This window comes from Bufo gargarizans, chromosome 1 (genome assembly GCF_014858855.1).
Source record: "Bufo gargarizans isolate SCDJY-AF-19 chromosome 1, ASM1485885v1, whole genome shotgun sequence".
NCBI classification, from domain to species: Eukaryota; Metazoa; Chordata; class Amphibia; order Anura; family Bufonidae; genus Bufo; species Bufo gargarizans.
The window spans coordinates 365373408-365384640 of record NC_058080.1 but is presented as its reverse complement, the minus strand read 5'-3'; positions in this window follow the sequence as shown (position 1 = coordinate 365384640).

The following is an 11233-nucleotide window of genomic DNA, read 5'->3' as shown; positions in this document are numbered from 1 at the left end:
CTTAACTAAGGCCCCAGTTCCAGCTGAAGAAAAACTGCCCCAAAGCATGATGCTGCCACCACCATGCTTCACTTTTGGTATGGTGTTCTTTTGGGGATGTGCAGTGTTGTTTTTGACCCAAACATATCTTTTGCAATTATGGCCAAAAAGTTCAACCTTGGTTTCATCAGACCACAATACCTTTTCCCACATGCTTTTGGGAGACTTCAGATGTGTTTTTGCAAAATGTAGCCTGGCTTGTATGTTTTTCTTCACAAGAAAAGGCTTTCGTCGTGCCACTCTACCCCATAGCCCAGATATATGAAGAATACGGGAGATTGTTGTCACATGTACCACACAGCCAGTACTTGCCAGATATTCCCACAGCTCCTTTAATGTTGCTGTTGGCCTTGGAAATTCTTTTATACCCTTCTCCTGACTGATACCTTTTAACAATGAGATCCCTCTGATGCTTTGGAAGCTCTCTGTGGACCATGGCTTTTGCGGTGTGATGCGACTAAGAAATTTTTAGAAAAAACCAACTAGAGCAGCTGAACTTTATTTGGGGTTAATCAGAGGCACTTTAAATGATGGCAGGTATATGCTGACTCCTATTTAACAGGATTTTGAATGTGATTGCTTAATTCTGAACACAGCTACATCCCCATTTATAAGAGGGTATGTACACTTATGCAACCACATTAATTTTTTTTGGTGTTTTCTTCCCTCCACCTAAAAGATTTCAGTTTGTTTTTCAATTCAGTGATACAGTTTATGGGTCACATTAAAGGTGGAAAAAGTTCTGAAATCATTTATCTTTGTCTAATTTTTTTACATTACAGAAACCTAACATTTTAACAGGGGTGTGGAGACTTTTTATATGCTCTGTATTTGTATAGGTTAATCATGTCCCCCCTTAGACGTCTCTTCTCAAGACTAAATAAATTCAATTATTTTAATCTTTCTTTATAACTAAAGACCCTCCATGCCCCTTATCAGTTTAGTTGCTCTCCTCTGTACTTTTTTCAGCTGCACTGTGTCTGAACTGCATATTCCAGATGAGGCCGCACCAGCGCTTTGTAAAGTGGTAATATTACATCCCTGCCCTGCGAGTCCATGCCTCGTTTAATGCATGACATTATCCTGGTGGCCTAAAACGGAGAAGCCATGCGTGAGAGACTCTAATGGCGGAGCCATATGTGTAAACCTAAAACGGAGAAGCCATGTGTGAGAGACTCTAATGGCGGAGCCATACGTGAGAGACTCTAATGGCGGAACCATGCGTGAGAGACTCTAATGGCGGAGCCATGCGTGAGAGACCTAAAACGGAGAAGCCATGCGTGAGAGGCCTAAAACGGAGAAGCCATGCGTCAGAGACTCTAATGGCGGAGTCATATGTGTAAACCTAAAACGGAGAAGCCATGCGTGAGAGACTCTAATGGCGGAGTCATATGTGTAAACCTAAAATGGAGAAGCCATGCGTGAGAGACCTAAAACGGAGAAGCCATGCGTCAGAGACTCTAATGGCGGAGTCATATGTATAAACCTAAAACAGAGAAGCCATGCGTGAGAGACTCTAATGGCGGAGTCATATGTGTAAACCTAAAACGGAGAAGCCATGCGTGAGAGACTCTAATGGCGGAGCCATGCGTGAGAGACCTAAAACGGAGAAGCCATGCGTGAGAGGCCTAAAACGGAGAAGCCATGCGTGAGAGACTCTAATGGCGGAGTCATATGTGTAAACCTAAAACGGAGAAGCCATGCGTGAGAGACTCTAATGGCGGAGTCATATGTGTAAACCTAAAGCGGAGAAGCCATGCGTGAGAGACTCTAATGGCGGAGTCATATGTGTAAACCTAAAAAGGAGAAGCCATGCGTGAGAGACTCCAATGGCGGAGTCATATGTGTAAACCTAAAACGGAGAAGCCATGTGTGAGAGACTCTAATGGCGGAGTCATATGTGTAAACCTAAAACGGAGAAGCCATGTTTTTTTTTTTTTGTAGTCGTAACAGACTAATGCCTGCAGTCGTGGCAGGGCTTTATAACGAGTCTGTAGTCGTGACCGACTAATGCCTGCAGTCGTGGCAGGGCTTTATGACGAGTCTGTAGTCGTGACAGACTAATGCCTGCAGTTGTGGCAGGGCTTTATAACGAGTCTGTAGTTGTGACAGACTAATGCCTGCAGCCGTGGCAGGGCTTTATAACGAGTCTGTAGTCGTGACAGACCTGGCAAAAATTTTATATATATATATTTTTTTTTTTGCCAACTTCCCACCAAAGGCCATGACTCGCATAACCATGACCCTCTCCGACAATAACCTAGGACGCTAACCAGCCTACAACCATATTGTACACCTAACGAACATGAAGAATGGTCATCGGGCCCCCGAAGCCAAGAGACTGAACTGGATGACCTTACAGTGACTATAAGTAATTACAACGTGAGCCAGACCTAAAGGAAAATGCATAGACATCAGTGATCCGAACCACGTGCATAAGCGAAACATTAAACCAACCGCGAAATTGAAACAGATGGAGAAAAACAAGAGCCAGAGGCATTGCAGTTCGCTAAGAGAAGACCCTTGTCGTGACAAACGAATGAACAACTGTGAAAACATAGTAGGAACTTACTCCTATTGGCCCACTGACCTCTAGGGAGCTATTTGGTTAACTGGGGCAGGGGACCAATCTGAGTGAATGCAAACCAGAAGTAAAGGAGACCAGTCTAAGTGAATGCATAGCAGGACTAAAGAACACCACAAAAAAAAAAAAATATATATATATATATATATTTTTTTTTTTCTTCTTCTTCTCGAAATGAACAGAAAAGGTAGACCTATGGAATGTAACAAGCTACCGAGGAAAGAAATGCTAGCCTGAAAAGAAAGCAGCTATGCTTATAGAAAGAGCAGTATCAGAGCGGTGTGCTGGTTGCCCTAGTAAGAATACTGAGTAATCATAATGTAGCAATGAAAAGAAATGCAGCTTTAAGTGGAAGCAGAGTATAACACATAATGTAAGAACAAGTGGGTACATGCAGCTCTGGATGCGAGTGGTGCCTAAAAACATGGTATGGGCACAGCTCTGAGTATGAGCATGAAGAGCATGGTATAAAGCAGATCACCTGCATGGACTAACTAACACCCTGTGCCTAAATAACCCCCTTGGAAACCTTATGTACGGCCGGCAGAAGGAAGCCAGCCACCGCCTATGATCTGCTCCCCCTGACCGAGCCTAGTACTCCTTCCCCTGATCCCTGCCTAACTAATGGCATGGCGGCCCATGCCAGACTTTATTGAAGATGAGGAGCGGGGACACGGTGTCCCCTGCACCTTTACACACAGCCGCGTGGGGAGCTCACGCAGCTCCCCGACACAGTGCACCCGTGTGGGGGAGCCCCCCTTCAGCCAGGGGCCAACCCACCGCCCGCTGGACACTCGTACTGCGTGGGGAGCAGCGCAGCTCCCTGGCAATGTGCACCGGGGCAGGGGGAGCCCTTCCTTTACCGTGGGCCCCGCCCCCCGCCGGTTGGAATCGTGTGCCGCGTGGGGAGATGCACAGCTCCCTGGCAGAGTGCACTAGTGCGCGGGAGCCCCCCCTTCAGCCAGGGGCCAACCCACCGCCGGCTGGACACTCGTACCACGTGGGGAGCAGTGCAGCTCCCTGGCAATGTGCACCGGGGCAGGGGTAGCCCTACCTTTACCATGGGCCCCGCCCCTCACCGGTTTCAATCGTGTGCTGCGTAGGGAGCCGCACAGCTCCCTGGCAGAGTGCACCAGTGCGGGGGTGCCCCCCCTCACCTAGGGGGCCGACCCCCCGCCGGCTGGGCACCCATACCGTGTGGGGAGCCGCACAGCTCCCTGGCATTGTGCTCCGGTGCGGGGGTGCCCCCCCTCACCTAGGGGGCCGCCCCCCCGCTGGCTGGACTCTAATACTGCATGCTGCGGAGAAGCAGCTTCTTACCCTTGCCGACCCCAAGATCTCAAACTCTGCTTCATCCCAGAGCGCTACATGTCGCTGACCGCAGCATGAGTCCTGTGCAAACAACTTCGATCCTACCATGAATACCAGCGCCCTCTTGAGACATTCTGCCATCGCCCAGCTGTAAGGAGCCTCCACACCATGCTGCTGTATCCTAGAGCTGACCCAGAGGTAGTAAAATCAGCTGAATCGGCGTCAGCCTGGGCCCACAGGTGCCTATAAATAGCCTAGTAATCAGCCAGCCTGAGCCCACAGGTACGCATGAATAGCCTTGTAATCAGCCTCCCCTCCCACAAATGCAGCAATATCTTGCTTATACTTGTCTTGCACTCCGGTTCTTTATCTCCACTTATTCACAAGCCCACTTAGTACAGCAAGCCCAGGAAGAGTTGAACAGTGCAATTAATAGCACCTGGAAGCACAAACCACTCCTCTTAGCAGGTGCACAGCAAAGGAAAAAAAATGGTTTTAAATGTCAGTACCAAAATGCAAGCACTTAACTCACAAGGACCTTTGCTATAAACTATATGCAGCTATTTGCAATCACTCCCATAGAATCACACAAAGCACCAGTAATCTGGTTCTTTGAACTCAACCTATTCAGAAGCCCACTTAGTACAGCAAGCCCAGGTAGAGCAAGAGGGGTGGGGTGGCAGGGTGCTGTCCAAGTATGCCACCACCTGCTGGTTCAGGTCCTTCTCCAGGTGTAGCAGCTGCTGCTGCTGGAGAGTAGTTTCTTCACTAGGCGGGTGAAGAAAGCTACTCATCAGCTACTCTAGACTCAAGTTGCTGCTGATGGAGCTGGAACTGCTCCCCCTTCCCCCGCCACAGCAGCCATGGCAGAGAAACGTGAGTGCAAAGGGCCGTTTGCAGTAGTTCAGTTTGTCCTCCCTCTCAGCGGGTGTAAAAAAGGCCCACATTTTGGACTGGTCGTGAGAGTCCAACAAAGTGGAGAGCCAGTAGTCATCCCTCGGCTATCACTAAGCATGCATCGGGTCATTTGTGCATGTGACTCAAAGGAACTTCCTGCCTCCATCTCCACTGCATACTGCCACGGTGTGTCTGGGTCCTCTGCCTCCTCTTCCTAATTGCCCTGTAGCTCCTCTGGCTGCTCCTGCTCCTCAACTCCTGTCAGCTATGTATGAAAACCACCCATTTCACTACACATTGATTGTGCTCCAATGTCCTCCTCCAGTTCAGCCCCCACAGGGCTTACGTGGCTGTGAGATCTAGGCGCCACGTCTTCAGTCCCCTGACCAGCCAGATTTACCAGCATCTGTTCCAGTACATGAAGCAGTGGAATGACGTTGTTCATCCCGTAGTCCTGGTGACTGAAAAATAACGTGGCCTCCTCAAAGGGCCTGAGCAAACAGCAGGTGTCACGCATAAGCTGCCCCTGGCTGACATCAAAGTCCGCTTGGATCATCAAAAAATCGTTTATGGCCTTTCTCTGATCGTATAGTCGGTCCAACATATGGAGGGTGGAATTCCAACGGGTGGAAACGTGGCATATCATCCTATGTTGGGGGGTGCTGTTCTGCCGCTGCAGCTCAAGGAGGGTGTGCTTTGCGGTGTATGAGTGGCTGAAGTGCATGCAAAGTTTTCTGGCTATTTTTAGGATGTCTTGCAGATGGGTGGAAGACTTCAGGAACCGATTGACAACCAGATTGAACACGTGTGCCATGCAAGGCGCATGGCTCAGCCCTCCTTGATGCAGCGCCGACACATGTTCTTCCTGTTGTTGGTCACCATGGTTCCGATTTTAAGTTGTCGCTCAAAGTTGTCGTAGAAAGCCAGGATTCGATTTTTTGATGAAGGACATGAAGCAGTTCCTCCTCTGTGTGACTTCGTTTGCCTAAGCATACGAGGTGCAGAACAAGGTGACACCGCCGTGCCCTGCACCTGTGGTATGCTGGAGGGGCACTGTGAATTGTCCCTGCAGTGGAGGCCGAGGACATGGTGAATTGTCCCTGCAGAGGAGGCAGAGGCGGACATTGATGCAGGACCAATGGCGTGAGAACGTAGAGGCAGAAGCAGTGTCACCTGGCCAAGTTGCTGGTGTGGCTATACCGGACACACATTCACCCAGTGGGCCGTAAAGGACATGTATTGTCCCTGACTGTAGTTACAGCTCCACACGTATGCGCTGCCGTGCACTTTGGCAGACACCGACAGGCTCAAGGACTGTCCCACCTTCTGTTCTACATACGTGTGCAGGGCTGGTACTGTCTTTTTGGCAAGGAAATGACGGCTTGGGACTCTCCACCTCGACTTGGCACAAGCCATCAGAGAGATGCAGAGTTCACCACTTGGAAAGGGAGGGACTGCAGCACCAGCAACTTGGCCAGGAGCACATTAAGCTTCTGTGCCATTGGATAAGTGCACGCATACTGTTGTCTCTTGGCAATCGCTTCAGTGATCGATTGCAGATGGAATGACTGACGAGGAGTAGGAGGAGGAGCAGGAGCATCAGGACCAGCAGATGATGGGAAGGACAGACAGCTCCCTTCAGCTGAGGTGGTGGAGCCCTGACTGCCTGAAATCAGGTGCGTGCCACTGGGTGATGCAGTGGTTACTGCGGCAGGCTGGACCACCACATCGAAGCCACGGTTCTCCCAGGCCACTTTATGATGACGCTGCATATGTTGACGCAGGGCCGTGTTGCCAACATTGGCACCCTGGCCACGCTTCACCTTCTGCCCACAGATTCTACAAATGACCATGTTCACCTCCTTCTGTGGCTTAACAAAAAACTGCCACACAGCAGAGTAGGTGATTTTACCCCCAACACTCCGCACAGACTGACTGCTACCGCCGATGCTTCCAGGCTCCTGCAAAGCAGATGGTCTACCACGGGCACGTTTGGCTCCCGACCTCCCACTGCTGCCACCCTGCTGACTTCCGGCCATGTTAGCGACTTGCTAGCTCCACCACTGCCTCACGGGCAAGCTGCCACCCTCTTCTCCCGATGATGATGAAGCCCCTAATTCACCCGGCTGCCAAGTGCCATCAGCTACATTGTCATCATTGAGTACTGTCTGCACGTCACTGATGTCCTCCTCAACGCTCTCTGGGTCAGGAACCTGACCGCTCGCAACACCAGCTCCCAAGCCACTCTTCTCATCACTACTTGCCCACCTACTGGAGGAAGTGGTGTATGTCTCCTCCACATCTTGGCTGGCCAGTAACTGTTGACTGTACTCTAGTAGCTTGTCCTCGCTGTATAGTAGAGCTGCGACCACAGCATATAATACTTGTCTGGCTGAGGGAACAGAAAAGGACAGAGGCAGGTTGAGGACAGGTGAGGCCATGCTAACTAAGGATTATGTCACTTGGGACGAAGTGGATGACCGAGTCAACCATTCAAGAAACGCTGGGTTGCTGGTCAAGACACGACTGCTAGATGACACCAGGAGCTCAGTCCTCTTGCTGCAACTCCTGCTGCCACGCCCCCTTCTTCTGCTGGGACCTTTGTCTGCGCCAGAAACATTTAGGCCTCTGCCACTCCCCTGTGCAGGGCCTGGCACTTCTCTGTCTGACATACTGTTAGATCAAATAAATAAATAAATAAAAAGGAAATGAAAACACCCCAAAAAGGTCTGTAATTTTCTCACTTCACCACACAACGGCTAATAGGCCCTTTTTCCCATTAATACACGCCAAAGAAGGTTTTAGAACATATAACTGCACCTCCGAACGGCAAATAATATATTTTTTTCGGCCACTAATATACGCCATAAAGGGCTTTAGAACATATAATTGCCCCTTTAAACAGCAAATATATATATTTTTTGCCACTAATACACGCCCAAAAGGGCTGTAATTTTCTCACTTCACCACACAACGGCAAATACTTTTTTTGTGCCACTAATACACGCCAAAAAGGGCTTTAGAACATATAACTGCACCGCTGAAGGGCAAATAGGCCCTTACTTTTTTCTACTTATACACACCACAAAAGGCTTTATAACATATAACTACACCGCTGAACAGCATATGATATGTGTTTTTTTGCCACTAATACAACGCCAAAAAGGGCTTTAGAACATATAACTGCACCGCTGAACAGGAAATAATATATATTTTTGTGCCACTTATACATGCCAAAAAGTGCTTTAGAACATATAATTGCACCGCTCAACGGCAAATAATATATATTTTTTGCCACTAATACATGCCACAAAAGGCTTTAAAACATATAACTGCACCACTGAACGGCAAATAATATATATTATTTTGCCACTAATACATGCCAAAAAGGGCTTCAGAACATATAACTGCACCGCTGAATGGCAAATAGGCCCTTACTTTTTTCCTCTTATACACGCCACAAAAGGCTTTAAAACATATAACTGCACTGTTGAACGGCAAATAATATATATTTTTTTGCCACTAATACACGACAAAAAGGTCTTTGGAACATATAACTGCACCGCTGAACGGCAAATAAGCCCTAATTTTTTTCCCACTTTTACATGCCACAAAAGGCTTTAGAACATATAACTGCACCGCTGAACGGCAAAAAAAATAAAAATTTTGCCACCAATACACGACAATAAGGGTTTCAGAACTTAGAATTGCACCACTGAACGGCAAATAGTATATATTTTTGTGCCAATAATACACACCAAAAAGGGCTTTAGAACATATAACTGCACCGCTGAACGGCAAATAATATATATATTTTTTGCCACTAATACATGGCAAAAAGGGCTGCAATTTTCCCTCTTCACCATACAACGGATAATAACCCCTTTTTCCAATTAATACAAGCCCAAAAATGCTTTAGAACATATAAGTGCACCACACAAAGGGAAATAAAACGTATAAATATTTCCTTGTAATAAACCCTGTTAATGGCTGTATCAAACAGCACTTGCATTCCAATAACAAGAACTGTTTGCTGGAAATACAGAGCTGTACAATGGCAATTTGGATTCCCAGTCAGTGCAGCAAGGTGTAATAGGATTGTTCATATTACCCAGTCTGTAAACTCCCCTACTGAGCCCTGTTCTGCTTCAATACTGTGGAATGATTCCTCCCTACCCTTTTCCTGAACTTCTATACAGCAAAATAAAAGTTTTAAAGTCTTTTCTACCACTGTCCCTAGCTCCTGCTGTTGTCTTTCCCTGCACTAAGTACACTGGAAAATGGCTGACTCTAAGATGGCTGAGGCTATTTATAGGGCTGTGACATCACAGGGCTGGCTGCTAATTGGCTACATGTATGGCATTGTGGGTGATCCCTCGTTCCCAGAGTTCCTTGCTTCATGTGCTAACACGAGCAGCAGCCATTTTAGGAAAAAATGTGATTCGTTACCACGAAGCATGAGGAAATTTGGATTCGGCGCGAATCAAATATTTCCTGAAATTCAGATCGAATTCCACTTCATCAACTTTGATTCGCTCATCTCTAGTTGTCGTGTACTAAAAGGTGTATGGACCTGTGGGACAGGGATGTAATATTACCACTTTACAAAGCTTTGGTGCCGCTTTATCTTTGGTGCCGCGAGTTTTCCAGGAGTGGAATTTTGACAACCTATCCTCAGGATAGATTATCAATATTTAATTGGTTAGGGTCAAACTCACGGCATGCCCACCTATCAGCTGTATGAAGAGACCATGGTGTTTTGGTGAGCGCTGTGGCCTCTTATTAGTCCAATGACGTCACAATTATTGATCACATGGCCTGTGTACAGCTCAGTCATGGGTCTGGGCTGCAATAGCAAGCACAGTCATTATACCAGGGGCGGATTGGCCATCGACCTTACAGGGAAATATCCCAGTGGGCCCATGCCCAGGGGGCTGCCTGAGCCCGCCTCACAGCAAGCGAGTGGAATTTTTTGGGGATGTATTTTCTGCTGTTGGCAGCAGTATTTTGTGATTGGACTGGACTACAAAATGGGGTCACTTTTAGTATTTTTCCAGGGCCACTTTAAGTTCCCAGTCCGACCCCACATTATACAGCGCTGTGCTTGGTATTCTGTGAGGAGGCCATGGCGCTCCTCTTCAAACACCTCAGCAGTGGGGAACCAGGAGTAGGACCCCCACTGAACAGATATTGATGACCTATGCTGAGGATTGGTTATGAATATTCTACTCCTGGAAATCCCCTTAAATGCCTATGTAAATGTGCAGAATTCCAATTTCCCACTCCCCTTCCATTCATTCAAATCCTATCCTATCCCTTAGTTGAACTTGAACTGATTTTCTAGTAGTAGCCTTTAAAATTAACTTGTATACATTATTCTAATGAAGTTAGGGGTGTTCCTACCTTCTTATACTCCCTTATTTCCTTCAGTCAGCACATCATGGTCAAGCTTATTACTTTTATCGCCTCTTTCCTATTGCTTGCCCTTGCCTTGTACCCTCTGCTTCATTCATTTACAGATAGCTGGAAGAGCCGAGGGACCCATCTTCCAATTGATGGATCATACTATGATCTATGATAAATGAAAACCCCTTGCTTCTAGATCACTAGTCTGAAATATCTGCCTTAATGAAAATGTAGTATAATAAAGGTATATTCACATTTCAATTTTGCATCTACATAATGCTAAATTATTTAGGAAAAAAGTTTCAAAATACCAAAATCCTTGTGCTATGTTTTGAAAAAAAATGTCAAAACACCATTGTTCTTTAAAATATATTTCTGATAACCCTATTGCTAGAAGAGCCTAGATCAACAAGCAGAACATAATTCTAATATCGAGCAGCAGTTCATACTGTCTAAACAGCACTCTGCTGCCCAGAATCAATAAATCTATATAGGGGACAAGCGACGAGCAGGCAATTGCAGGAATACTTCCTTCCTGACAATTACCCTTTCCATCGGGTCATATAAATGTATATATGCCATTCCTTCACCTTGCTACTGTCTCTAATGGTTAACATAAATGTCATATTTGTATTTATTTCCAGGTCCTACAGTTGCAAGAAAAAATATGTGAACCCTTTGGATTGATATGGATTTCTGCACAAATTGGTCATAAAATGTGATCTGATCTTCATCTAAGTTACAACAATAGACAATCACAGTCTGCTTAAACTAATAACACACAAATAATTAAATGCTACTATGTTTTTATTGAACACACCATGTAAACATTCACAGTGCAGGTGGAAATAGTATATGAACCCCTAAACTAATGACATCTCCAAGTGCTAATTGGAGTGAGTTGTCAGACAACTGGAGTCCAATCAATGAGATAAGATTTGAGGTGTTGATTACAGATGCCCTGCCCTATAAAAAACACACACCAGTTCTGGGTTT